General features: G+C 36.5%; 1 pseudogene; it reads left to right on the plus strand.

The window, feature by feature from the left end:
• Positions 1-1,711: 1,711 nt before the first annotated feature.
• Positions 1,712-5,378, plus strand: LOC130743148 (G-type lectin S-receptor-like serine/threonine-protein kinase At4g27290; annotated as a pseudogene).
• The last annotated feature ends 865 nt before the right edge of the window (positions 5,379-6,243 follow it).

Raw genomic sequence — 6,243 nt, forward strand, 5'->3', positions numbered from 1 at the left:
TGCATCGGATGTCGGAATGGAAAACTTCCTTCTGAAGAAAGATTGAAATCATCAAGAGAAATGGGTGTACGCGTGTAGAATATTCATTTGAAGCTCTGAATAGAAAAAGTCTTCATCGTCGAGAAATTCTAGGGTTTTGAAATACCAGGGATTCGGTTTCGGCAAACTTCCGATGATTGGAATCGGACGTTCGTAGATCCTAGAGTTTCGCCTCGAAACGATTGTGATATATGGAAAAAGAGAAGTTCTAACATTTCTCTGAAGATTTTTGGAATTAACTTCCGTCGTGCCTAAAAGTGAAAATTAGCTATATACTAGGGTTTCTGACCTAGGTTTAAGCGTAAAACGATCGTGCTATAACTTTTATCGACTTCAATACGAACCTCAAACTTTTCCTGAACTTTCTCCTTCATACATTTATTTCATTTACTAAACTCTTGTTCAGGTTTCCCTTCGCCATACATCAAACCTACTGGTGAATAAGAATTTATTCACTTGGTATAAACTGAAAAACTTGGGCCTTACAGTATGGGTCCTCTCACTTATAAAGTGTTCATCACTCCTCTAATCTTCCAATGTGGGACTTCTTTACTCACACTTCTCTTCCAATGTGGGACTTCTTTACTCACACTTGACATCCCAACAATCTCCCCCTCAAGTGTGAGTCCATCTCAAGCGCAAACCTCCAATTACTTGCACTGCCGTTGGATCTCCATCAACGGGACACGCCGCCTAGCCACCAATGCTAGGAAGACTTTCGACACAAGGAGCCGTCACCATGATCGCCTAACCATCGGCTCTGATACCACTGTTGGGCCGCAAGAGGATAAACCGGAGGATCATCACATTGGGCTTACATGAGCACACCAAAGTGGATTAGACACCACATCTTTCACCCAAAACCTTAAGGCATTAAGTGTATGGGTCCTCTCACTTATAAAGTGTTCATCACTCCTCTAATCTTCCAATGTGGGACTTCTTTACTCACACTTGACATCCCAACTTCCGAAGAAGGACACCCGTCTAAAAAAAATGCAATCCCCTTTTGCCAATTCAAATATGTTTATGGTCCCAAGATGGAATGTTTGTACTCGGTTTTTTGAGTCTTGGATAGCCTAGAAGTAGTTATTGGGTATTTGGTACATGAACATCCTTATGCAGAGTTGTTTGAGTTCCAAACAGTGCAGGATGAAAGTAGTTCACATGGCACTAAATTAATATCCGAACACATTCAAAGGACATGTTGACCGCAGCATGAATGAAATATTCTGGTTGCTTGATTTAACTAATTAGCAGGGTTATATTCGGAGGACATGAATTACGAGTCCATGAGCTAAACACTCTTTTTTTTCCATCCTCTTTCCTCCACCCTCTTAGTCTATGCATAACTTGGACTATTTTATGGTAACATCGATCAGTAGTGGTCCTTCTTTGGAAAAAAGAAAGTGTACAAGTATGACTAAGGACTAGAGACTCTGACTTTGCATTGTATCTATCTAGTCACGAACAATAATGGTTCATTCACACTCAATTTTTTCGACTATTTTTTTTCACCTAATTTTGTTGCTATTTCTCATCATTTCTAATCATATCACCGATCAGATCTCATACATTATCTTTTTCTTCTTCTCTTATTTCTATCTCTCTCCTCCCTCCACCCAGTTTCCACCCAAAAGCGGGTCTGTCTACATAACATTTTCGAGTCGTAAATGAACCAAATTAGCAAGGGAAAACAGGCACCACAGAACAGATTAATAATGTAGGGCCACACCGCATTTTTGGAAGTCAGAAATGGAACTTGTTTTCATACTCTCAGTTGATCCTATATTGTTTGTTTATCATGGAATTATAGCTAATTTCATACGATTAATGTCCAAATAACAGGGTACCCCAAAATCTGTGGTACAATGATGACTATACTTGTGTTCATGATTATGTTTGCTTACACACTCGTGCCCTCTGCAGCAATTGATTCAATCAGTGTGTCCCAGTCTTTAAGTGATGGCAAGACCTTAGTGTCCAAAAGTGGAGAGTTTGAACTTGGTTTCTTCAGCCCAGGCCAGTCAAAGAAACGTTACCTGGGGATTTGGTACAATGAAAATAACAGTAACGGTTTTGTTTGGGTTGCAAACAGGGACAGTCCCATAAACAACACCTCAGGCATCTTAACAGTGATAAACACAGGCAACCTTGTGCTGAGTCAAAATGATTCTGTTGTATGGTCCACAACCTCAGCAAAATACGCACAGAATCCGCTAGCCGAGCTCCTGGACAGTGGCAATCTTGTGATAAGGAATGAGGGAGCAACAAACCCAGAAGCGTATTTGTGGCAAAGCTTTGACTATCCAACGGACTCGATTTTGCCAGGGATGAAGTTGGGATGGGACCTCCGGGCTGGTTTCGAAAGGAGAATAACTTCTTGGAAGAGTCCTGAAGATCCATCCGCAGGAGACACTTCTATGGGTCTGGTGCTGAACAATTATCCAGAATTTTATCTGATGAAAGGAGCAGCAAAGTCCTACCGAATTGGACCATGGAATGGCCTTCATTTCAGTGGCTTATCAGATCGGAAAACAAACCAAATATATGACCTCAAGTTTGTTGTCAGTAATAATTTAAGGTACGCCTCCAATAAGGATGAGATGTTCTACACCTTCCTTAACCATGAAGAATAGTTCTATCTTAGTGCGTGCACACATAGAACAATCCAGTTTTTCTATCATTATATGGTCCGAACAGAGACAAAGTTGGATGACTTATGAAATCAGGCCGAGGGACCAATGTGATGTTTATGGGATCTGTGGACCCTTCGCCTTCTGTCAAATTGAAACAGTACCAATGTGCCGATGTTTAACAGGGTTCATTCCGAAGTCACCACAAGCATGGAACTCATCTGACTGGAGCGACGGATGTGTCCGTAATAAATCGTTAAGCTGCTGGACTGATGAAGGCCGCGTGGAGGATATTTTTGTCAAACATATAGGCATGAAGGTGCCAGCTACTACAAACACTTTGCTTGATGAGAATATTGGTTTAAATGAGTGCAGACTGAATTGCTTGAGCAATTGCTCTTGTACAGCTTACTCTAGTTCAGACATAACAGGAGGAGGTAGGGGCTGTGTCATGTGGTTTGGCGATCTAATTGACATGACACAGTTTGATGATGGTGGGCAAGATCTTTATATCAGGCTTTCCGGTTCACTGTCAGGTAAAGGCTTAACTTTCTCTTTGGTAACTAGGTTTTGATTCATTCATACAATTTTTGTGCTGTTATATATATCTCTCTTACTTTTCAATCACATTTTTCTCTATTCTTTTCCCATCTGCCTCTTTGCTTGTTCGTACTTCATACTTCCATCATTAATTCTTCTCATTTCGGAATACGCAAGATCACTGTTTCAGTCTAAGGATCTAACTTTTAAGTTTATTTGTTTGATCAAAATTAACACTGAAGAGCCTGGGCACAACACAAGGATACCGATAATAATTTCTACCACCGTTGCTGCAGCAGTTTCAGGGATGCTTTTAGTTTGTATTTTTGCCATATACAGAGTTCGAAGGAAAGTTGCCGGTAAATCATTCTTGCACTCACATTATTGTGACCAAAATCACAGTGTCTCTTTCTATACATACATATATATGTGCACACACATATACATACATGTAAATATAAAGAAACTCTTTGTAGTCATAGTTTAAGGTGAATTTGAGGGCCAGTGGCTTTTCAACATGCCAATAATCTACATGATTTGAGAAACTGAAATAACACAAAGATTATATTTCCTTTAGTAAAAAATTTAACTAGCCCAATCCCCTCCTTTTTGTTTCATAATGTTACTGAATATCTTTTATCATTCCTCTTTTCTTTTCAGAGAATTCAAAGACAAAAGAAAACATCGAAAGATATCTAGACGATCTAGATCTGCCGCTGTTTGATCTGTTAACAATCACAACTGCTACAAACAACTTCTCCTTGAATAATAAGATTGGACAAGGTGGTTTTGGACTTGTATATAAGGTACCTTAGTATTCAAGTACTTACATGCATTAACATCTGTCAACCAAAGAAGTATGTATGCTATAAAAACCATATCTATTCATTATGCAGGGGAAATTAGCAGATGGGCAAGAAATCGCTGTTAAGAGACTTTCCAGTAGCTCAGGTCAAGGAATTACTGAGTTCTTAACAGAAGTGAAACTAATTGCAAAGCTACAACACCGAAATCTTGTAAAGCTTCTCGGCTGTTGTATTGGAGGAAATGAAAAATTACTAGTATATGAATTCTTGGTTAATGGTAGCCTTGACTCCTTTATTTTTGGTATGGAATATGAAGAATTGTTAAATTGGATGCACTTGTGTTTTTCTAACTTCAGTCTTATTGATCTTGAATAATGAAAATTGAATAACATATTTGCTTTGTAAAAATCAGATCAAATCAAAGGTGAACTGTTGGAGTGGCCCCGACGCTTGCAGATAATATTTGGAATTGCTAGAGGGCTTATGTATCTTCATCAAGATTCCCGGTTAAGGATCATTCATAGAGATCTCAAAGCAAGTAATGTTTTACTTGATGATAACTTAAATCCGAAAATATCAGATTTTGGAATGGCGAGATCTTTTGGAGGAGATCAGACTGAAGGAAACACAAATAGAGTAGTTGGGACTTAGTAAGTGTCTGATTAACTATCTAATTCCAACACCATATTTACTTATTTGAATCATATGTGAATATTTTTGTTCTAATTGCATCTTGCAGTGGATACATGGCACCCGAGTATGCTAGTGATGGGTTATTTTCAATAAAATCTGACGTTTTCAGCTTTGGCATTTTGTTGTTGGAGATTATAAGTGGGAACAAAAATAGAGCTCTCTGCCATGGAAACCAGACTCTTAATCTAGTTGGATATGTAAGTAATTAGATGATACTTTCTTAGTCTACGTAGAAGTTGAAATGTGAATATCTTTATTCTTTCATGATTCAGGCATGGACACTTTGGAAAGAGGGAAAGACTTCACTGTTGATTGACTCAAGAATAAAGGACTCATATGTTGTTTCAGAACTTTTGCGATGCTTCCATGTTAGTCTCTTATGCGTACAGCAATACCCGGAGGATAGGCCTACCATGACCTCAGTAGTTCTAATGTTGAGTAGTGAGATGGAATTGGTTGAGCCTAAAGAGCCTGGTTTCTTTCCAAGGGCAGTTTCTGATGATGGAAATGTATGCTCAAATCCAAGCAATATGAGTTCAAATGATGAATTAACCATTACATCATTAAATGGCAGGTGAAAGTTATTAAGTAAATTGCACATATTGCATTGATGGATAATAAACATATGATGTACGTTCATTGCTAATATATTCATGCTTCAAAACCAGTTAGAAATTCTATACCATAAATGTTCACTAGAAATAATACTCGTTGCACGAGTTTATTTATAATTTTTTAACATTTATAAATAATTATTCTAGTTTGAGTAAATATTAAAACAGTTTTTTTAAAAAAATATAATAAAATAAAATTAATTGTGCTGAGACATTTTAGTAAATAGTTAATATTACTAAAACTTTGTAATTTAAATATTCAATAATTAATATCTTTAAAGAATTTTTTTCAAATAATACACGGATATATTGCACTTAATACTAATTAAATACCTTACTGTGACATTTTTAAAATTAAAAAATATTTTTAATTTTTTTTATCAATATATAGTATCTTATTAATTAAATTTAATTATAAATACTTGTTTATAAATAAAAATATTAATTTGTTTAATTTAATATTATAAACTTCTTTTCTTAATTTTTTAGTTGTATTTATAAGAAGTTTTACAATTAATGTTTAAAATGTTTTGTACCCAAGAATATATATATGTGTTATTATTTATGTATTTAATATAAAAATCAAGTGAGTTCTAGATATTATTGTTGAGGCTTTTCATGTTTGTGCTTGTGTATTTAATACAAATATCAACTCTCCTTTATATATATATATAATGTTTTCATGATGGAAAATGCTGTGGGGCACGAGGTGGGGTCTCGTGCATCAAGCACGAGTCAGTTTTTGGCGGTTTCAAAAAGTTGCTTAGTATGCTTACACCTGAGCAAAAGTCTGTATATGAGAGGGTTGTCACATCTGTGTTGTCAAACTCAGGAGGCTTCTACTTTTTATATGGATATGGTGGAATTGGAAAGACTTTTGTGTGGAACACTTTATCGGTGTCACTTAGATCCAAAAGA

The sequence above is a fragment of the Lotus japonicus genome, chromosome 3 (assembly GCF_012489685.1).
Source record: "Lotus japonicus ecotype B-129 chromosome 3, LjGifu_v1.2".
Lineage (NCBI taxonomy): Eukaryota > Viridiplantae > Streptophyta > Magnoliopsida > Fabales > Fabaceae > Lotus > Lotus japonicus.